General features: G+C 37.2%; 1 long non-coding RNA gene across 1 annotated transcript in view; it reads right to left on the bottom strand.

Annotated features, from left to right (window-relative positions):
• Positions 1-3,445: 3,445 nt before the first annotated feature.
• Positions 3,446-24,173, bottom strand: part of LOC102155113 — a 28,199-nt gene continuing 7,471 nt past the window's right edge. Inside the window, exon 3 of the long non-coding RNA XR_005360473.1 lies at positions 3,446-3,682. This is a non-coding gene — a long non-coding RNA (uncharacterized LOC102155113). The remainder of the gene's footprint in view (positions 3,683-24,173) is intronic.

A 24,173-nucleotide genomic window follows, 5' to 3' on the forward strand; every position in this document is an offset into this window, starting at 1 on the left:
GTTTGCTCAGGTTGTGAGATCAAGCCCTGCATTGGGGCTCTCTGGGCTCTGTGCTCAGCAGTTTTCTTCTTCTCCCTCTACCTCTTCCCCCTGTTCATGCTGTCTTTCTCATAAATAAGTAAATGAATGAATGAATGAATGAATGAATGAATGAATGAATAAATAAATAAATAAATAAATAAAATCTTTAAAAATCAAAAGGCAATTGAGAAGGTAAAGATTTAGCCTGATTGATGAGTCCTTATTTTCAGTAGCACTCAATACTGCTGACCATTCCTTCCTTTTAAATTGATTTTTCCATTGGCTTTGACATTATTATTCTTTTCTTGTTCTCCATTCTCTCTTGCACTGACATTCTTAAGTTTCCTTTCCTGGTTGGTTTCTCTTTGTTGCTTTTAACTGTTGATGTAATGTACACCACATCTTGGATCACGCTCTTTGGAAATGGGCAATTGAATTCAGACTGTTTCCTGGGGAGCATGCTTAGGAGATAGACTTCTCAGGAAGTAAGAACAATAGTGTTGGGTGGAAGAAGCTGACTCAATGTGGTTGGAACTGAAACCTCAGCCAGTCGTGCAGAAAGCTCTGGAGCTGGGATGGGCCTTCAGAGTTATCCCAAACTGAGGCAAGAGATTTGAGTGTATATCCCTGCATTAGGCTGTCATTGGATGAGGCAGTTCATCCCAGCTAAGGCAATTTAAAGAGTGGCAGCTGAGACCTATCAGGACCTGGTATCCATAACAGCGTGGGAATGGGTGCATGGGCCTTGAAGAGGAAATCGGGCAGACTCCACGTGTCTACCTCAATTACACATCCCAAACCTTTTCCCTTTTATATACCGCCTTGCTTATCTTTCTAAAATGAACATTTGATCATATCTCGAATTTTAACACCACCTTGGCTTGTTATTTATAGGATAAATTTAAAACTTCATCCTAACCCCATGAGACTTCTCTGCCTCCTCTCCCTCATATTTCTCTTCTATGCCATTCTCTTTCATACCATCATGCCTCTCCATAAACTGATCCCTCTACATATAATACCCTGCCTCTTGGATCCCCCTCAGATTATTACTCACCCTTGAGAGGCAGCTCAGATGTCACCTTTGGTGAAATTCCCAAAGCTGCTTGTCAAATCAAATATTTTCTCCTGTGTTCTCTTTGTCCAAATCTCTTTTATAACATAAACTCAGTAAAAGGTTAGGACCCTGTATGGTCCAATCTCTACACAGCTATATAATAGAAATCATCATATACTAATAAAATTATTCAGTAGGAGGAATTGTAGTATTTTACTTTCATCTCTCCAAGAAAACTTTAGATTCAATTTATAATTCGTGGTGATGGTCTGTTTAATCTCTTTTTTTTCTATTGATATATTGTCTTTCATTCTGAAACTGTGTTCAACTCTCTCTCTATCCCACCCTTTTTTAAAAATATTTTATTTATTTATTCATGAGAGACACAGAGAGAAAGAGAGAAGCGGAGACACAGGCAGAGGGAGAAGCAAGCTCCCTGCAGGGAGCTCGATGTGGGGCTATCCCACCCTTTATTCTTTATTCCTTATTGAGGGGAAAGCCCACAAGTGTAGCTCTTGTTCTTCTCATTTTCTCATCTTCTTTCCTCTCTTCTCTACACTAACTTCTTCTCTTCCATCCCGTTTCTTTTCCTCCCTCCCTCCCTCTCTCTCTTTCTTTTCCTTTATGGGTTTATTGAGATATAATTCATGTACCTTCAAATTCACACTTTTAAAACACACGATGTAATGGTTTTTAGTATATTCACAGAACTGTGCAACCATCACAAATCGTCTAATGTTTGAGCATTTTATCATCCCTCAAAGAAACCCCATACTCATTAGCAGTCACTCCATATTCCCACCCCCTCCCAGGCCCTGGCAAACTTCAATTTCTGTTTCTATAGATTTGCCTGATCTGTTCATTTCATATATTTGGAATAATAGAACATGTGGTCTTTTGTGACTGGCTTCTTTCAGTTAACATCATGTTTTCAAGGTTTATCCATGTTGCATATATCAGTATGTCATTTCTTTTTATGGTTGAATATTCTAGTATATGGATATGTACCACATTTTATTTATGTACTCATCAGTTGATAGGCATTTAGATTCTTTCTTTTTGGCTATTAGGACTAATTCTGTTATAAACATCAATGTACATATTTTTATATAGATATATTTATTAATTTCTCTTGGGGTTATACCTAGAACTGGAATTGTGGGGTCATATGGTAACTATGTTTAACAACTGAGGGGTTCTCAAACTGTTTCCCAAAGAAGCTGCATCATATTACATTCCCACCAGCAATATATGAAGGGTTTAATTTCTCTACATTCTTTCCACTCTCCACAAGAGTGTACTGGGGTCCTTTTAATGATTACTATTCTAGGGGATGTGAAATGATATTTCATTGTGGTTTTGATTTGCATTTTCCTGGTGACTAAAGATGTCAAGCATCTTTTCATTTGCATATTGATCATTTGTACATGTTCTGGGAGAAATAGCCACTCAGAGCCTTTACCCATTTTAAAATTTGGCCATTTATTTTTTTATTATTGTACTGTAAGAGTTCTTTATATATTATAGGTCCCTCATTAGATACATTATTTGCAAATACTTTCTCCCATTCGGTGAGTTATTTTTTCCCTCTTTTTTGATGGTGACTTTTGAAGCAAAGAAGTTTTTAATTTTGAAGTCTGATTTATCTGTTTTTCTCTTGTTGCTTGTTTGTTTGTTATCATATCTAAGAAGGCTTTTCCTAACCCAGAATTATAAGTATTTACTCTTGTTTTTTCTTCTGTTTTATAGTTTTATGTCTTGCATTTAAGTCTATGATTCAGCATGAGTTACTTTTGTGTATGGTGTGAAATAGGGGTCCAGCTTCATTCTTTTGCATGGATATACATTTATGAAAGTGTCTCATTTTGTATGACTAATCTAAGGCAAAAATAAGTTCATAAGTTTTTGATATTTGGACTTCCTGGTCTTTGATATTGTTTGAAAGGTCTTGTATTCTAGAGCCAATTGTTTTGTGGCTTAATTGAAAATCTTTCACTTTTTGTAAAATATAATTTTCGTTTTTAGTCTTTTCCTTAAAAGCTTCCAATCTAACTTCCATGACTGAAATAATAATTCTTTCACTATCTTTCTATGTAAATTTTGTGTTTGCAAAAATCCAATTCAGTTTATCACTGGTTAAAGTTGAAAGCTCAGATCCTTTTATAAGTCATTAAAACAATATTTGTTGGACATTTGATTTATATCAGATGTGGTTTGACTTCATTGATTTTTTTTTTCCCCCACTGTTGAGAGTGTTACCAGAACCTGGGTTTGCCTTCTGGTTGGTATCAAGTTAAAACACACAACAAAACAAAGAATAGGAAAAGGAAGGGTTTTACTCTTAACACATAAAGGAAAACAGCAGTGAACTTTCCTAAAGCAGTGTCTCCCCAACAACAAAATTAGGGAAGCTTTAACATAAGGATGAATACATATTCATGAAGGGGCTGGGCAATGGGGATACAGCAGGGAATTGAGACACAAGTCATCTGTAGGTGACTAAATCCAGGTCACAGTCACAGGCCAGTAAGGGTGACCATCATCAATTCTCTGGCTCTAGTTGGTCCAGTATTGAGTACTTGAGTACTTGAAGGGGTTTAGATCCTGCAAAGATAACACAAGAGTGTATGTCAGGCAGATCTTAACTTTGAATCAGTGCTAGTTTTACAGTGGAGTTTTACCACTAATTTACTGTCTATGATATGATTAGACTATCTCCTGGCCTGATAGTTACTGTTTGTTCTTACATTTTTTTTGTTCCCTTAACATCATTATCTACTGGGGTCTATTCTTCTGCAGTTTCAACATTATCTCAGGAAATTCTGGAAGAAATATGCTTTGGGCAAGTAGTACAGGTCAGGCATAGATCACAAGATAGCTAGAGGCCTAAAAACACTTTTCTTAAGTCATGAAAGTTATGCTTTGTCTTACAATAACATATTATACAATGTGACAGTTAAAGTGAAGTGTAGAATTACCAAAACAATATATTTAACAGAAAAATATTTTACACTGTTTAAATTTTACTATAATAAAATATATAACATAAAATTTGCTATTTTAATGATTTTAAGGGTGTAATTAAATGGCATTCATTTCATTTACAATGTTGTGCCACCATATCCCTCTCTATATCCAAACTTTTTCTTCACCTAAACAGAAACTCTATACCTAATAAGCAGTAATTCATCATTCACCACTTGCTTAGCCTCTGGCAGCCCTATACTTTCTGTCTCTATGGATTTGCCCTTTTTTGGGTATATTTCATATACCCAAATATAAAATATATAATATATATATATAGGTGGAATCCTCAAATATTTGTCCTTTCTGCCTGGCTTATTTCACTTAGCATAATGTTTTCAAGGTTCACTCCTGTTGTATCAGAACCATTTCTTTTTACAGCTGATTTTTATTCCATTGCATGTATATACCACATTCTGTTTATTCATTTGTTGATGCTGAAGGGGTTCAAAATAGACTCCATCCCCACAATGTGCCACTTTGGCATATGGATTAATTTGAGCAAAAGATATTTGAGAACTTGGGGCTCCAAAGAGAGTTTTGTCTCTCCTTTAACCACACAAAAGAATCTAAATTGAGGGTCTTTCCCAGTATAAGGGTTATTAACAGAAATTTTATCTGAGTGACCCAACTGTATGGTACAGAAAACATCTAATTACCAAACATCTCTTCTTCTTATCATCCTGTGAAATGTATTCATGTTCTCTGAAATCCAAGATCCTTACTTCTTTTTCTTTACTGCAGAATGACATATATACCTTATTTTGCCTGGTTTTAGAATTTCCATGTCTGTGTGGAGTCCCCATATGTACTTTTATTAATTTTATTAATTTGATTTTCTCCTTTTTATTTGTCTCATGTTGAATTGATTCTTAGTCCAGCTAGAGGGACCTTGAGGGGGACAAGAGTTCTTGCTTCCTGTGAAGAGGGTAAGGCATTCTTGCTCCCCAACATCTATTTATTTGTTGATAAAATATTGAAATAAGCACATTCCAAGGACATTTGGGTTGCTCTTACCTTTTAGTTATTGAGAATAATGCTGTAACAAATATTTGCATACAAGTATCTGAGTTCTAGTTTTCAGTCTTCTGTGGTGTATTATCTAGGACTGGAAGAGCTGACTTATATGGAATGCTTCAGTTTTTAATTTTTAAAAGAAATTTTATATTTAAGTAATCTCTATACCCAATGTGGTGCTTGAATTCACAACCCCAAGATCAAGAGTCACATGCTCTATAGACTGGGCCAGCCAGAAGCCCCTTCAACTTTTAAATTTAAATTCATTAAAATTAAAGTAAATTAAAAATTGTGCTTCTTAGTCACACTAAACACATTTCAAGAACTTAACAGCCACATATGGCTAGTGATCATCCTGTTATACTGTGCTGTTCTAGATTAGAGCATTACGAACACTCAATAATTTGGTGACTAACCTCATAATAAATCTACCAGTTGTGCCTCTCTCTCTACTGCCCAAATAAGCTTTGTACTTCCTGCTTTTGTGCATTTGTTCACCTTTCTTCATGTCTTACTCCTTTTTGCCTGAAATGTCTACCTATTACCTATTTTCCTTTTGGAAATGTTATCCTTTTATAGGAAATATAATTGCAACCTACACGGATCTCTTCTACTCATAAATTATCAAAACATCTGTTAACTTTTAATTTCTGTGACTGTTACTTTTGCATTACAGTTATTTATATATTTCTTAATTTCTCATCTAGAATTTAAATTCCTTGGTGGTAAAGTATTAGTCATCTAAACAAGAATCACATCAACAAAACAAAGTTGGCCATTTGTTAAATGATTACTGCACTTGAGGCATAGTGTTAATCATTATATATACTCCATTTAATCCTTACAATAGATTTAGGAAAGGAGGTAATATTACCTGAATTCTAGATCATGGTTTAGGGCTTAGAGGTTACATAACATGTTCAAGATCATATCTCTAATGAATGGTAGTGTTAATGATAGCAGGCTGTCTGGGTCCAAGGACTCAGACAGGGTTCTGCAGGACGCTGCGCGAGAGTCCTTGGCTTTGTATAGGATAGATATCAAATAAGAGTTGGGTGAGAGTGAAAGCAGAGTTTATTGAAGATACAGAGAGGATGCAGATACAAACAAAATGTCTGGAAGACTCAGAAAGGAAAGAAAAGTGAGCCTTCTTGCTTGGGGCTTGGAGTTTTTATTGAGGATTGTGGTCTGGTATACATGTCTTCTCAGATATCCAGGAACTGGTTAACACAAAGATAAGTATTTAGATATCTTCTATAGGTCTCCATAGGTCACCTATGCTCTGGAGTTAGGGGTCTTGCTGACTCAGTGGTCTGAAAAACATACATGATAATCTCGGTTGGTCACGTCTTCGATGTTATTCTTTTGTACTGGAAGACTCTGAAGAAATAATTCCTTGACCTTTACAAAGAGGACATACTATAAGGCAAGTGTAAGCCTGGGTGTAGGTCCTCACAGCAATAGAGGCAGGAAAAGGAGCAAAAAGAAGCAGCCCTTCATAAAGTTCCCCGTATTTCCCTGTTTCATCTCCTTGCTATGGGATTTTTATCTTCCTTATTCTTAAGCAGTGTTAAGGTCAAAGGTCTCATCTGTGGCTTCTTTAAGCTGAAAGGAATGTAGACTTTGCCTCTTGGGAATTATAAAAATCCCCAGGTACCTAATTAAATGAAGGGTTCCTAGTTCTATCTGACTCAGAGGTGCGCATGAGGACCCTTCATAATTTGTTCGACATATTAATGCAGAACATGCAACAACACAATAGCCCTTGCAGCAAAAAGGAAGGCCTAGCATAATTACTATTTTTCCTAGTAAGAAGCATTTTCCACTAAGATCATCCATTTCCACTGATCAGGAAAAATCCAATTATGGAGAGGACTAATTTGGGTGTGCATGTCTGCTACAACATTGGATACATTAGCTGAATTATCATGTATATACATATATATGTATATATATATATACACACACACACACACACACACAACATTCAGCTTTAATAAAGCACGGGTTCTATCTATTCATGATAAAAACTCTCATAAAAGTAGGGATAGATGGAACATACCTCAATATAACAAAGATCATATATGAAAAACCCACAGCTAATATCATCCTCAATGGGCAAAAACTGGTAACTTCCTCAAAAGTCAAGAACAAAGCAGAGATGTTTCCTCTCACCATTACTATTTAACATCATCCTGGAAGTCCTAGCTCCAGCAATCAGAATATGAAAATAAATAAAAGGCATCCAAATCAGCAAAGAAGAAGTCAAACCTTTACCATTTGTAAATGACATGAGATTCTATATAGAAAACCCAAAGTTTCCACCAAAAAATTGCTAGAACTGATACACAAATTCAGTAAAGTCACAGGATAGAAAATCAACATACAGAAGTCTGTTGCATTTCTATACAACAATAATGAAGCAGCAAAAAGAGAAATCAAGGAATCAATCCCATTTACAATTGCACCAAAACCCACAAGATAGGAATAAATCTAACAAAAGAGGTAAAAGATCTGTACTCACAAAACTATGAAATGCTGATGAAAGAAACTGAAGAGGACACAAAGAAATGGAAAAATATTCCATGCTCATGGATTGGAAGAACAATTATTGTTAAAATGTCTATACTGCCCAAAGCAATCTACACATTTAATGCAATCCCTACATATTTAATACAATCTCTGGTACAATACCATCAGCATATTTCACAGAATTAGAACAATCCTAAAATTTGTATGGAACCGCAAATGACTCCAAATAGCCAAAGCAAGCTTGAAAAAGAAAAACAAAGCTGGATGCATCACAATTCTGGACTTCAAGTTATATTACAAAGTTGTAGTGATCAACACAGTATGGTACTGGCACAAAAAACAGAAACATAGATCAATGGAATAGAATGGAAAACCCAGAAATAAACCTACAACTATAGGGTCAACTAATCTTTGACAAAGCAGGAAAGAATATCCAATGGAAAAAAAGTCTCTTCAACAGGTGGTGTTGGGAAAACTGGACAGCAACGTGAAAAGAATGAAACTGGACCACTTTCTTAGACCATACATGAGGATAAATTCAAAATGAAATACCTAAATGTGAGCTAGGAAAGCATCAAAATCCTAGAGAACACAGGCAGCAACCTCTTTGACATCAGCTGTTGCATCTTCTTACTAGATACACCTCCTGGGGCAAGAGAAACAATAGCAAAAATAAACCACTGGCTCTTCATCAATATAAAAAGCTTCTGCACAGCAAAGAAAACAATTAACAAAACTAAAAGGCAACCTTTGTAATGGGAGAAGATATTTACAAGTGACATATCTGATAAAGAATTAGTATCCAAGATCTATAAAGAACTTCTCAAACTCCATACCCCAAAAACAAATAATCCAGTTAAGAAATGGACAGAAGACATAAATAGATATTTTTCCAAAAAAGACACATGAATGGCTAACAGGTGCATGAAAAGATGCTCAATATCACTAATTATCAGGGAAATGCAAATCAAAACTACAATGAGATCCCACCTCATACCAGTCAGAATGGCTAAAATTGACAACACAGGAAACAACACGTATTGGCGAGGATGCGGAGAAAGGGGACTCTCTTGCACTGTTCGTGGGAATGCAAACGGGTGCAGCAACTCTGGAGAACAGTATAGAGGCTCCTCAAAAAGTTAAAAATAGAACTGCCTACAATCCAGCAATTGCACTATTACATATTTACCCAAAAGATACAACAATACTGATTTGAAGCACCAGCACCGTTATAATGTTTATATCAGCATTATCAACAATAGCCAGATTATAGAAAGAGCCAAAAAATCCATCACCTGATGAATGGATAAAAAAGAGTTGGTATGCGTACACACACACACACACACACACACACACACGAATATTACTCAGCCACCAAAAAGAATGAAATCTTGCTGTTTGGAAGGATGTGGATAGAGAGTATTACACTAAGCAAAATAAGGAAGTCTGAGAAAGGCCAAGTACCATGTGATTTCAATTATATGTGGAATTTAAGAAATAAAACCGATGAACATGGGGTGGGAGAAGAGGCAAATCGGGAAGCAGACTCGTAATTATAGAGAAGAAACTGAGGATTATCAAAGGAGAGGTGGGTGGAGGGATGTATATAGGTGATGGGGATTAAGGAGACCACTTGTGACAAGCACTGGGTATTGTAGTGAGTGATGGATCACTAAATTCTATACTCGAAACTAGTATTATATTGTTAACAAATTGGGATTTAAATAAAAACCTGTAAATAAAGGTGTGAAGAACCACATTGGGAGAAAAAAAGGGTGAGTTCTTCTCTGTGCTGCAGTTATATCCAAGACCGTCCTATTATTGTTATTCAAATAATTATGTGCCCACGGGGTCCTGTTAATATCCCCACAATGTAGCAAGCACAAAGACTGTCTATACATGAGCTATTGTGGTAATTTCTCTGAAGTTTTACCTCAAGTTGTCTAGCTTAGAGAAATAATAAACATTTAAAGACAATAAGAAGTAGAATTTTACATTTGTGAAGTTATGTTATTGAAACATAATTTTTCTCTCAAAAATTGCCCTCTTTTCCAAAGAGAGCCAAATCAAGACTAATTTGTTTGTAAAACAAGTTCAGTTTTAACAAATTTGGCCTAATTATTTATATAAGCTCAACAAGAATAGCAATTGACCAAATAAGCTATTTAAAACTTGCTTTGTTGGAATTTTACATAAGGGATCTCTAGATTGAACTTTTGATAGCTTCATAACACCAGAAGCCAAGCCAGGTTATTTGCTGTCAGATTTGCCTGCGATGTCTCTAGATTTGGGTGAATTCCTCTTCTCGAGGTCCCCAAAATATTCTGAGGTTTCCTGCACCTGCCAGGCAGTGACATTCTTTATTCACCTGGAAAGGCTGCAGGGCACTCCGTAAGCAAGATATTAGGCCAACATTTCCAAGGAATTTTTTGGCTTCATAAAGTCAACCTTAACTCCTTAAAGCTGTCTGATCATATCTGAGTCTATGCATGTTTCTTTTAAATATGACATTCCAGCCATATTTAAGATAATTAAAATTAAAATAATATAATTCCAGTCATATTTAAGTAATTAAGATTGCCATGAAAGAAAAAATCCTCACTGAGAGTTTCCAAGATGTCGCCCTTGTGCTGGGAACAATCTTAAAAAGGAGCAATTTCTCAAATTGCATAGGACTCAATATCAGGGCCCATATCCCTTTGAAGATTGGTAACTTTATTTTATTCAAATGCCTAAAGCTGCTAGAAATATAGAGTATTTATGGATACCTTTTCAAATTGGGTTGAAGCATATCCTGCCCCATGGGGGTGTTGTGCTTGGGGGCATCCTTATCTCCCAGGATGAACTGCCTGCCACTTGCCAGCAATTCTCATGGTTGAGGGACTGTTAAGACTAGGAGGGCTTCTTGGTGGTTTTATCCCTTAGCCAGGTATGTCCCAGAAGCAGCATCTATTGATGTAGAATTAAGAATGGAGGCTTTGGCCAAACATATAGCGGCTGCCTTTAATCAAACTCAGCATATGATCACCCTAAATGGTAAGACTACACAAACTTGAAAGGTGGTCCTTCAAAACTGAATGGCCTTTAATATCCTGACTGCAGCCCAAGGAGGGACTTGTGCTCTCATTAAAAACAGAATGTCGCGGGGTGCCTGGCGGGCTCAGTCGGTGGAGCATGCAACTGCTGATCTTAGGGTTGTAAGCGTCAGATGTTATTGTAAATGCTTTTCAGGTATGTAATAATTTAATTCTTTCAACAATCTTACGAAGTCACCATCATTTAAAGTAGATGATAATGGTACTGGAAAGTGAAGGCTAAGTTGAATTAGCCAGTCAGTGGCAGAGCCAGATTTGAACCTGAAGTAGTCTGCATCCAGAGCTTGTATTCTTAATGATCGTATCATTTATAAATTGCACTTAACAAACATTTGCAGAGTGATTATTATGTGCCAGGCACTCTGTATGCAGTGCTACGGATTTAAAGATAAATTGAGCAGTCCTTTTAGGAAGCTTAGTCTACTAGAAAGAACCAAATGAAAAATCTTGTCATTGGTATGAAAGTTATGAAGCGCAACTACCACCACCACCAAACTAAGGACAATGAGGACTTGCTATTTCCTAGGTTCTAGTCTAAGTATTTCATAGGCATTAATTCATTTAGGCTCACAACAACCTTATAAGGTCATTATTCTTATTATTCTCATTTTTCAGGTTAGGAAGCTGTGTGGCAGAGATGTCTAAGCTATGAAGTGGGAGAAATGGCCCTGGGGCACAGGTGTTCTGGCTCCAGAGCCCAAGTACCTAAAAGACTATTATCTATGGGTAATGGAATTTCAGTCTTCGTGGAGTGTGAACAAGGTCGTATTATACACAGCACATTTAAAAACTGGCTTTAGCCAATTTTAGAAACTTGGAGAAATGGTGTTCATGCTGAAATGAGATTCAAGAGGGTGCAGTTACTAGAATGGTCGGCAGAGGGTGAAGGGAAGCAGCATCTGCAACGCTACATTAACATGAAGTAAACTGTGCAGAATTGATGATCTCTAAAGGCCTCTTCCTCTAACACGCTATGATGATGCTCGTCAGAATCTCATTAGTTCAGTGCGATAGTAAAACATAAGCAAAAGCCAATGGAGTTATTCCTTCTCAAATATGTGTAGGAGAGATGATTTGTATCTGATTTAACACAGTGTTCTTATCAATAGTTATCGAATGCTAAGAACTTCTCTAAAGAAGTACGTACAAGATGGCCCATAGTCTTTTTTTTTCTTAAATTTGGAATCTCAATTAAATTTTTATTAAGTTTTTATTTTAATTCCAGTATAATTAACATACAGTGTTATATTAGTTTCTGGTACACAACACAGAGATTCAATACTTCCTTTTTTTTTTTTTTTTTTTGTTTCCATACAGCACCTGGTGCTCATAACAAGTGGATGGCCCATAGTCTTAAAGAGCTCGAGGTCTAACTGAAATGGCAGGATAAAGGTAAATTTAAATAGTGATATAACACAGCATATTAACAAAGCTGGGGCAGCCCGGGTGGCTCAGTGGTTTAGCACCTGCCTTCAGCCCAGGGCGTAATCCTGGAGACCTGGGATCGAGTCCCACGTCAGGCTCCCTGCATGGAGCCTGCTTCTCCCTCTGCCTTGTCTGTGCCTCTCTCTCTCTCTGTGTCTCTCATGAATAAATACATAAAATATTAAAAAAAAAAAGCTGTGGAGGAGTTCACAGACAAGGAGAAATGAATGGGGCTGAAATGGAGTGGGTCTATTTCATGGGAAGGTAGCCTTGTTCTAGTACTAAAGGCGGGTGAGAAGGGATAGTATGTGTATAGGTAGAAAGGGAAGGGAAAGTTAGCTTTTCTTTACAATTAAATTTGATTTCCCAAGCATTTATGAACTGTCCTGAGCGAGCGGGTGCCATCTCAGGCACTGCAGAAAAACTAAAGATGGGTGGTGCAGTTTTTGCCTGAAGGAAGTCACAAGTGCCCTGGAAGTCATGATATAAGTCAGCGTATGGTAGGCAATTAGCCGGATTCTCTATTGGAGTCCCCAAACGCTCACAACAAAATGCTATGTGCCTCTCATTCTAGAGAGAAGTACCAAACTAATCATGTAGAACTTCCTAAGTCCATGGTCCTAAAGTGGTTGTTGCCCACTCATCTCCAACCTACATATGAAGCTGAAGTTGAAGAGAAAGAGATTTCTTTAGAGAGGGGGGTGACAGGTTACCGGCATTTCATCACCTCTCTGATGTGGAAGGAGGAGATGTGTTGCTCTATGGTAGCGAGCCCATAACTAGACACAGATGGAAACTTCTAGGTACTGCACACAGCTTGCTCAGGGTCAAGGAGATTGCCCCAGTGTGGGCACAAAGAATTTCAGAGCCTGGGGAATATGGCTCCTTGCCTAGCAGAGTTACAGCCCTCTGTTGGTGTTCAAAGTTATTTCTGAGTATTGACGTAGCTGGTGTGAAAGACCGTTGAGTCCAAATCCTTCTTTGACCTGGAAAATTGGCAGCTGCCAGTTCCCCCGAACTTCACCTGGGCTTCTGCGGAACGTACATGAAACACGAGGAGCTGAATCCACTGACCTCTTCTTATTTTATTTCCACCAATGGCAGTTTATTTGCTGCTTTGGGAACAAATAGAAGTAAAAGCACGTTGTCTAGAGGTCAAGTCATCATTTCAACTGTCCTTGAACTTGAACCTGTCAAATAGCCCAATGATGGTCATTATTATTGTTGTTATTATTATAAAAGGCAGACGATGGTAGATGCCCCCTCCTCTCAAGTCAAGGGGAGGCTTTTCTAGGGAGCCATTTGGAAAGCTTTATGCTTGTCCCTCGGGACTCGAAGGTCTTACTAGTGAATATTCTAGAGATGAGATGCTGTAGGCTGGAATTACCCTGTCTTGTGGCAAAACACGCAGGTGCTTTGGGACTGGGCTGTACTTCCTCCTGGTAGGATAAAGGTCCATGTTTTTGAGACTTGCTAAGGACCCTGTGGAAGTGATTCTAAGCAGGCGTGCTGACCGAGGGACATGGACAGAGGGTAGGACCCCAGAAATCCAGGAGCCAGTCAGAAAAGAGGCAGACCAGGCAACCACAGGATATTCATGAAGGAGCTGCAAAGACACCTTATAAAGTTCACACCTGTACCCGGTCACCTAGAGGTCCCCGGGGGTGGATGACAACTAAAACTGCTGGAAAAACTGCTGCATTTGCTCAAAACCTACCTCCTATACCCTGGATATCAGAAACAGTGACTGGCAAATAGGAGAGATGTGATCAGAAAGAGAAAAGAAGTTAATTTTGACCCACTATCTCACGCAGGTTAGGGGATAGAGAAGGCTTTAAATTTGAATGGATTGGGTGTTTGAAATTATATTTGATAGTGCTGTTTCTGTGCTAATTTTTTTTAGTTCTTTAATAGTTCTGTATGGTTCTTTGTTTTCTTAGCTTTGCATTTTTTCCCCTCTTTCTCTTTAATAGTGCTTTTCATCTCATTTTTTTTTTTAAACTGCTTTTATCTTTTCTTTAACATCCATATCATGAAACACTTGCAGGATTTTGTGTCTGTGGGAGGAGCTCTGCTAACGTTTACAATGGTTTCTTTATCTGTATTCTCCTTCTTCACATTTATTTTTGCTGATACATGTTGCAAAGTTGTGCGCTTTTTATCTTTTTTTAAATATTGCATATAAGTAACATTATTTATGCCTTCTATTTACTCTGCTTTAGTGTGGGTGAATCCCACTTGCTTTTCTATTGCCTTAAGCTCAGGGAGAAGGGAAGAGCTCAACCGTGGCTTTATACAGCTTTGGTTGGACGACCTGTGGCTCGCTTGCCTGGATTTTATTAAATGTGTTGCGCTAAACTCAGTCCATCAGTTGAGGTTTGCCTTCATCACACTAAGAAATATCATTGAGCCTTGGATTATATCCTCTAATGATCATAAAGTCCTGTGTTCTTTGCTTTCATTAGAGCAAGTAATATAAACTTTTGTTTTGTGTACTGGGTTCTCTATTTCAATGTCACCATTTTTCCTTTCCACATTCACCTGTTTCTCCCCAACAGCAATTTCTCTTCCTCCCAACCCCGGCTCTTTCCTCCTGGGGAAAAGATAAATAATAAATGGAGAGTTTTGCCCCTATATCAATAGCACGTGTGTGGGTTATTTCCCCATGCATGCTTCTTCTCCACTTTCTTTTCCTCAGAGACTCTTGTCCTAATTATTCTCTCTTTTTTTCTTCCTTTCTGCTAAATCACTATTTATTGTTGGAGATAATTAACTCTGGATGTTTATGATTGTTCTGCTATCCTGTCCATTTTTCTCACAGCTGGAAGATCCTAAAATAGAAGGTCCTAATAGTTCCCTTTTCTGAGGACACAAAGGTAGCTGGGATGGGACTTTTTTTCCCATGTAGAATTCTTTCTCTTTAAAGAGCTACCCATATCTCGCTGAATCTCTCTTTCCCATGTTGTGGTACCAGGTTTTTGGAGGATACTTTAGATTTTTCAAGATTGTGTTTGCACATCTTCCCTACACAGTGCTCCTTTGGAGGATAAGAGCCCTGCCATACTGCTGTGAACATCGGTGAATTCTTGGAAGCTCCTGCGTCTTTCCTTGCTTGATAGCCACCAATTTTTTAAGGTCATGACACAAGCTTTCTCCTTGTTTGATTGCTATTGATATGCTTTTGCTACTTTAATTTTTTTCCCCAATTGCTCTTCATATGATTAACTTACGTGGAAGGGAGATTTTCAGATTTCGTTGAAATCTAATACCTAAACCTTGAACTCTCTTTTTAAAACTTTAAAAATTTTTGGAGTAATCTTTGTATCCAACGTGGAGCTTGAACTCATGACCCTGAGATCAAGAGTCACATGCTCCTCCAACTGAACCAGCGAGGAATCCCTAAAACCTTCAGCTTTCTTATTCCCATTTATCAGTAGTAGAAATTAAAGGTCATAATGTTCGATTTGCTTGACACAGATTATCAAAGAAAGTGGCAGGGAAGAGTCATGATTTGAATCTAGACCTGTCTTTCATCTTGTAATCAATATTCTATTCTATAATCAATGGAGACCCATCAGGATTTTTTAAAAGATGACTAATGAAATGAAACCTTCATTTTAGGTTTGGGAGCTGGTCTGAGGTCTGAGAGAGATATGAATTTGCAGAGAGGGAACTATGAAAGCAACGAAACAAGTTAGGAAGGTTTTATAAAATTAGATGTAAAGTAATGAGGACCTGAGATAAAGAGGAACCTCTTTCATATTTTAGAATTTTGAATTTGGTAATCAGGGCCTTTTTCCTCATATGTTTCTAAGGTGCCATCGGTTCATCTATCACATACTTAAATGTGTAAAAATTTTGTGTTAAAATTGGGAAGCTTTGGGTTAGGAAGCTCCCAATCCAAAAGATTAACTTCTAGATTTTGTTTTGTTTTGTTTTGTTTTGCCATATTCTGTTGTAAAACCTACACCAAACCATTTCAAGTTTGCTGGGCCTCAGATCCCTTACGTTTAAGCTGAGGAAATTTAGTTAGATGGACTATAAGTTCCCTTCCACTTCATAGTGAACACTCAGAAGCAGGGGAATGATGTCAGCATCATAAGATATCTCTCCTTTCTGCCCTCTTTCTCTCCCCCCCCTCATTTAAATAACCAATTTAGCATTCATCCATGAATGAAAGTACCTCTGTGAGAGTTGTGGGGTCTAGCACCACCATGTACCAAGGTACCCAGGAGGAGTACCTGCGCATCAGGTAATAGGCAGACAGATCTTGGTATGGTCTGTGGAATCAGCAGGACCTTGTGAACTGGTCATAGCCAGCGTGCCCCCCGTCCCTGCCCCCGTCCACACACACACGGGGTAGAGGAAAACCAGGAGAATGCTGACTTGGGAGATACCCATGGACAAGAGACACTGATAGAAGTTCAACCTTCCCAAGGAAAGATTCTAACATTCCATTCAAACAAAAAGAATACATAATTGGATGGATTGGAAGAGGTAAGAAGAACTTTGCCAGTGTCAGTCCTCCCCTAAGGCAGCACAGTATGGGGCTGAACTAGCCAGCAACGGTGATCTACCCTGTGAGGGGAAAAGGAGAGCAATGAATGTATGTTCAGCTACTTCAGCTGTGCAGGACGCTGCTGGAGAAGCCCATTTCTCTCCTGCAGCACCTAGAGTGTTGGGACAGGGCCTCCATGACTGGGGGAGGGAGATCAGGAAAGAGACAGATAAGAATATCAAGAGGGCATTAAAGGAATGCAGTTTCCACTGATGGCATTCAGGGCTCCAGCAGGAAGCCTATGCATGAGCCACTGGGAGAACCTTACCTGAGGATACCTCTACTGTCTCACAGGCATCCCCAGTGCCCTGAGTGCTAAACCCACAGCCAGAAACCTGTGCCTCCTCTTGAGTGGAACATGGAGCAAATTCCTGTAAACAGAGTCCCCCTCAGAAAATAAGCTAAGGAAGGTCCATGGGCCAGGGAAAAACCACAAATTTGAGCTATAGCTCCACCTTCTGGAAAACAAGAGAGGTTTCCAGTAGTTAGCCTGGTGGGTTAGTCTTAAGAACCAGGTAAAACATAATCTTAAGAATTATGCCACAACGGGACGCCTGGGTGGCTCAGTGGTCGAGCATGTCTGCCTTTGGCCCAGAGTGTAATCCTGGAGTCCCCAGATCAGGTCCCACATCAGGCTCCCTGCATGGAGCCTGCTTCTCCCTCTGCCTATGTCTCTGCCTCTCTCTCTGTGTCTGTCATGAATAAATAAATAAAATCTTAAAAAAAAAAAAAAAGAACTATGCCACAAGAGGGAGCAAGAAGTGTGGAACAGATGTATCCATACAGGGCTGGAGATATTACCAGATAAAAGGTAGACCAACAAAAAAATCTGCCACTAGAAAATAATCGGTAAAGATTTGAAGAGGTGTCTGCTGTTCAAATGCTAAAATAACGCAAAAGTCCAAGGAACATGGGGAGTCAGGGAAACACATCATCACCAAAAGATAACAATAATCCTACAATATCTAAATTTAAAGCATGATATGTTTCAATTTAGCTGATAACAAGACTTCAAAATAGCTGTTTTGAGGAAACTCAATGTGATACAAGAAAACACAGAAAGTCAATTCAATGAAATCAGGAAAGTAATTTATGAACAAAATGAGAAATTTAACAGACAAAAATCATAAAAAAGAGCCAAACAGAAATTCTGGAACTGAAAAATTCAGTGAATGAATTGAAAAATGCAATGGAGAGCATCTACAGAAGAATAGATGAAACAGATGATAGAAACAGTAATCTAAAGGAAAAGAACTTTGAAATAATATAGTCAGAGCAGAACGAAGAGAAAAAAGGAAAAAGAGTGAAGATAGCCTACATGGTCTATTGGACACCTTTAAATGTACATATAGTAGAATAACAAGAGTTGCAGAAGGGGAAAAGGGAGTAATAGGGCAGAAAGTCTATTTAAAGAAATAATAGCTGAGAATTGTCTAAACCTGGGGAGAAATTTGGACATCTAAGTTCACTGAGCTAATAGATCACTCCATTACCTCTGTAAAATGACCTCCAAGATACATTATAGTGAAACTGTCAAAAGTCAAAGACAGAGAGAGAATCTAAAAGCAATAAGAGAAAAGAGATTGTAACCTACCCCCATTAGGGTATCAGTGAATTTCTCAGCAGAAACCCTATAGGACAGGAAAGAGTGGTATGATATGTTCAAAATTTTAAAAGAAAAAGAATTCCAGCCAAGAATACTCTATTTTGCAAAGTTATCCTTCAGATATGAAGGAGAAATAAAAACATCTTCAGGAAAAAACAAAAAACAAATAAAACACTGAGAGAGTTCATCACCACTAGATCTGCTTTGTAAGAAATACTGTAAGGAGTTCTTCAAGCAGAAGTTGAAAAGATGCTGATTAGTAACATGAAAACATATGAAAATATACAACACACTGGTAAAAGTAAATATAGTCAGACTTAGAAACTCTAAATCTGTATTATGAGATGTGTTAACCATTTAACTATAGTATAACGGTAAAACAAATGATTATTAAAATAACTATACCCACTACAACTTAACAAATGCACAATAGAAAAAGAGGTAAATTGTCACATCAAAAACATAAAAGAGAGGAGTTATAGGGCTAAGGGGTGGAGGCTTTGCATACAATCAAGGTTACGTTGCTATTGGCTTAGAATGAACTCTTTTATCTATAAGATGTTTTATGATATAAGCTTCATGGTAACCATAATGCAAAAACCTATAGAAGATTAACAAAACATAAAGAGAGGGGAGTTTTCCATCACAGAAAATGATCAATTCTCAAAGGTATGAAGAGAAGAAAGAGAAATAAAATATAAAATAACTAGAAGGCAATTGATAAGATGGTATTAGTAAGTCTTTTATTATTAAATTATTAATTATTCATAATTATTAATTATTAATCACCCATAATAAATACATAAATGTAGATGGATTGAATTCACCAACCAAAAGGTACAGAGTGGTGGGATAGATAAAAGAATAAGACCAACCGAATACATTGTACAAGAGAGTCACTTCAGATTTGAGGACTTAGGCTCAAAGTGAGGGGTTGGAAACACATATTTCAGGCAAGTGGAAATCAAAACAAAGTGAAAGTAACTATATTTATATCAGATAAAATAGACTTTGGGTCAAAAAGAGTAACGAGAGATAAAGATCATTATATAATGTTAAGGAGTCAATTCATCAAAAAGATACAACAATGGTAAATATATATAATCTGTCATCAGAGCACCTAGATATATTAGGTTAATACTAAAAGATCTGAAGGGAGAAATGAACAATACAATAATGAGAAGGGAATTCAGTATCCTACTTTCAGCAATGGATAGATCATCCAGACAGAAAATCAGCAAGGGAACATTGATTTCAACCACTTATTAGACCAAATGAACCTAATAGACATATAGAGAACATTTCATCCAACAGCAGCAGAAACTTGAGTTTTCTTATGTACACAGAGGACATTTTGCAGGATAGACCATATGATAGGCCACAAAACAAGTCTTTGCAGATTTAAGAAGATTGAAATCATACCAAGTATCTTTTTTTCAACCACAAACCACAATAGTATGAAAGTAGAAATCAACAAAGGAGAGTTGGAAAATCTACTAGCATGTAAAAACTAAACAACACACTCCTGAACATCAATGGGTACAAGAATAAATTAAAAGGGAAATTTTAAAAAACCACAACAACTTGAAACAAGTGAAAATGGAAATACAACTCACTAAAACCTATAGACAATGCAAAGTCAGTTCTGGAAGGAAAGTTTGCAGTGATAACTGCATATATTAGCAAAATAGAAAGATTTCCAATAAACAATATAACTTTCTACCTCAAGGAACTATAAAAGGAAGAACAAACTAAGCTTAAAGTTAGCAGAAGGAAGAAAATAACAGAGATCAGAGTAGAAGTAAATGAAATAGAGACCAGTAAAATAATAAAAAAGATCAATGAAATTAAAAGTTGTGTTTTAATATATATAATATATATTATAACATATATATTTAATATATATTTTTAAATTTAAATTCAATTTGCCAACATATAGTATGACACTGAGCGCTTATCCCATCAAGTGCCCTCCTCAGCGCCCATCACCCAGTTCCCTCATCCCCCCACCCACCTCCCCTTCCACAACCCTTTGTTTCCCAGAGTTAGGAGTCTCTCATGGTTTGTCCCTCTCTAATTTTTCCCACTCAGTTCCCCTCCTTTCCCTTATAATCCCATTCACTATTTCTTATATTCCTCGTAGGAGTGAAACCATATGATGATTGTCCTTCTCTGACTGACTTATTTCACTTAGCATAATACCCTCCAGTTACATTCACATTGAAGCAAAATGGTGGATATTTGTCTTTTCTGATGGCTGAGTAATATCCTAGTGTATATATAGACCATATCTTCTTTACCCATTCATCTGTTGAAGGACATCGTGGCTCCTTCCACAGTTTGGCTATTGTGGACGTTGCTGCTATGAACATTGGGGTGCAGGTGTCCTGGCGTTTTACTACATCAGTCTCTTTGGGGTAAAAACCCAGTAGTGAAATTGCTTGGTCATAGGGTAGTTCAATTTTTAACTTCTTGAGGAACCTCCACACTACTTTCCAGAGTGGCTGCACCAGTGTGCATTCCCACCAACAGTGCAAGAGGGTTCCCCTTTCTCTACATCCTCTCCAACATCTGTTGTTTCCTGCCTTGTTAATTTTAAAAAGCTGGTTTTTAAAAAAATATACATAAAAAGGCACCTGGCTGGCTCAGATAGTAGAGCATGCAACTCTTGATGTTGGGGTTGTGAGTTTAAGCCCCATGTTGAGTGTAGAGATAACTTAAAAATAAAATCTTCTAAAAAAGATATATAATATTGATATGTCTTTAGACTAAGAAGACTCAAAATCAAAAATGAAAGAGGAGATATTGTAACTGATACCATAGAACTATATAGCATCATAAGAGACTACTATGAATAATTATATGCCAAATTGGATAACCTAGAAGAAATGGATGCATTACTAGAAACATACAATCTACTAAGACTGAATCATGAAGAAATAGAAAATCTGAATAGACAAATAGCAAGAGAGGGTATTGAATCAGTAATCAAAAACCTCCCAATGCAGAAAACCCCAGGAGTAGAAGGCTTTACTGGTGAATTCTACCAAATATTTAAAGAACTGATGCCAACCTCAAACTCTTCCAAAGATTGAAGAGGAGAAAAACACTCTCAAACTGTTTCTATGAGGCAAGAATTCCTGTTGCTACCAAAACCATTTAAAGCTACTGTAAGAAAAGAAAACTAGAGACCAATATCTCTATGAAATTCTCAACAAGATATGATCAAACCAAATTCAACAACACATTAAAATGTTCATACACCACGATCAAGTGGGATTTATTCCTGGGATGCAAGGATGGTTCAACATATGCAAATCAATAAATCTAATATACCATATTAATAGAATGGAAGATAAAAATAATATATGATCTTCTCAATAGATGCTGAAAAAGATTGACAAACATACAACATCATTTCATGAGAAAAACCCTCAACAAATTTGGTGTAGAAGAAATGTACCTTAACATAATAAATGCCATGTATGACAAACCCATAGCTAACATCATACCCAGCAATAAAAGGCTGCAAGTTTTTTCTTAAGATCAGAAGTAAGACAAGAATACCTACTCTCACCATTCTTATTCAGCATTCACTAAGGAAAATAGAATGAATAAAGATATTTGGATTATTAATGACTTAATTAAAAAGTATTCATTAAATATCTATTATATACTAATGTCCTTTCTTCTTCATAACTGTACATTCAGAGGCTCCTTGAGCTAATCCCAAAATACCCTATCTTTCAGTACCATTCATCATTACTCTAGCCAAAGAGTACTTATCAGTAAATTAGGAGCTATTGTCCCATTATAATGGCTAAGGACAAACATGTCAACCATCTAGTCAATAGAGAGACAGACATCCACACAAATTACTAAGATATAAGATAAATAAAATGAATATTAATGATAAAGGCACAAACAACATGCTATGTAATGTACAAAAGAAGCAACTGTTTCTTAGCAGATGGTTAGATATATTTTCAAAGAAGATGTCCAGATGGCTAACAGGCACATGAAAAGATGTTCAACATCACTCATTAGGGAAATACAAATCAAAACTACAGGGAGATATCACCTCACAGCAGTCAGAATGGCTAAAATTAACAACACAGGAAACAACAGGTGCTGGCAAGGATGCCAAGGATACTGTTGGTGGGAATGCACACTGGTGCAGCCACTCTGGAGAACAGTATGGAGGTTCCTCAAGAAGTTAAAAATAGAGCTCCGCTACAATCCAGCAATTGTGCTATTATGCATTTACCCAAAGGATACAAAAATATAGATTTGAAGGGGCACATGCACCCCAATGTTTAGAGCAGCATTATCAACAATAGCCAAACTATGGAAAGAGCCCAAGTGTCCATCAACTGATGAGTGGATAAAGAGGAGATGATATTAATATATACAATAGAATATTCCTCACCCATCAAAAAGAATGAAATCTTGCCATTTGTAATGATGTGGATAGAACTAGAGGGCATTATGCTAAGTGAAATAAGTCAGTCGGAGAAAGACCAATACCAAATGATTTCACTCATAGGTGGAATTTAGGAAACAAAACAGATAATTGTGTGAGAAGAGAAAAAAAGAGAGGAGAGAGGGGGAGGCAAACCATAAGAGACTCTGAAGGATAGGGAACAAACTGAGAGTTGATGAAGGAAGTGGGTAGAGGATGGGCTAAATGAGTGATCGGTATTAAGGGAGACACTTGCTTAGATGAGCCCTGGGTATTATGTGTAAGTGATGAACCATTAAATTCTACTTCTGAAACCAATATTACACTATATGCTAACCGACTAGAATTTAAATACAAATTTGGAAGGAAAAAAAAACAGAAAAACGTCATCTTGTCCTCAAGAATGCTCGAGATTATTTCAATGTTTCCTTAGTTATCCCTATCTCCTATTCTCCACAATAGGTATGTCATTTCATCTATTCTTCTCAGATGTTCTTCCCTATACTTTACTTCCTCAAACTCAGCAGGTGACTTTATCTCCTACTTCAAAGAGAAAGTAGGAGCCATTAGAAACTTTTCCAACTTTCTGCCACCATATCTACAAACTGTATTTATACTCACTGTATCAGTTGGGAAAGTGACTGTATATGTCAGAAAGCACATCAGCAGTTTAAGCTATGAATTCATGTTTTCTCACATAAAAAGGTTGTGACCAGAGACTAGAGGGGAATGGTGAAGATTTAGAATAGTAACTGGAAGACTGAGACAGGAGTACTAAAAATAAATCAAAGACCCAGCATCATTGGCCACCATAACAGAAGATCAGTAATTGCTACTACTATTTTTTTTTATCATGTTAGTTATCCAAAGTCACAAGTCATATCAGTAGACAAGTTATGACTGGAACCCAGATTTCCCAATTCAATGTAGTGTTTTTTTTTTATTTTTTTTATTTTTTTAAGTAATGTCTACCTGAGTTCGGGCTAAGGATTGATCTTGATCTTACAATCAAGAGTAGCATACTCTACCAACTAAGCCAGCCAGGTTCCCAAATCCCAATTTAATGTCCTTTGGTGACCCTAATGACAATAATGTTTTTTACCTAGGAAACCAAAGAAGATTTAATTCTTTGTAAACCATTTGTCCTGTGGTTCCTTACACACTGAATCGGTAACATTCCTTCCTTCCAAGGAGGGATAATTCACCTAGAGAAAAGGGATCTTTGCTTAATTTTGAATCTCAAGGCCAACTTTCTCAAGTTCCTTGTGAAACAGTTATCTTAAAATCCAGGCCTTTTTGAAATATGAAAGAGGCATATGAATTCCAAAAGTGTCCCTTTATAAACCAAGAGGAAAGTTTAGTTATTTGAACATAGA

The sequence above is a fragment of the Canis lupus genome, chromosome 6 (assembly GCF_011100685.1).
Source record: "Canis lupus familiaris isolate Mischka breed German Shepherd chromosome 6, alternate assembly UU_Cfam_GSD_1.0, whole genome shotgun sequence".
Classification (NCBI taxonomy): Eukaryota; Metazoa; Chordata; class Mammalia; order Carnivora; family Canidae; genus Canis; species Canis lupus.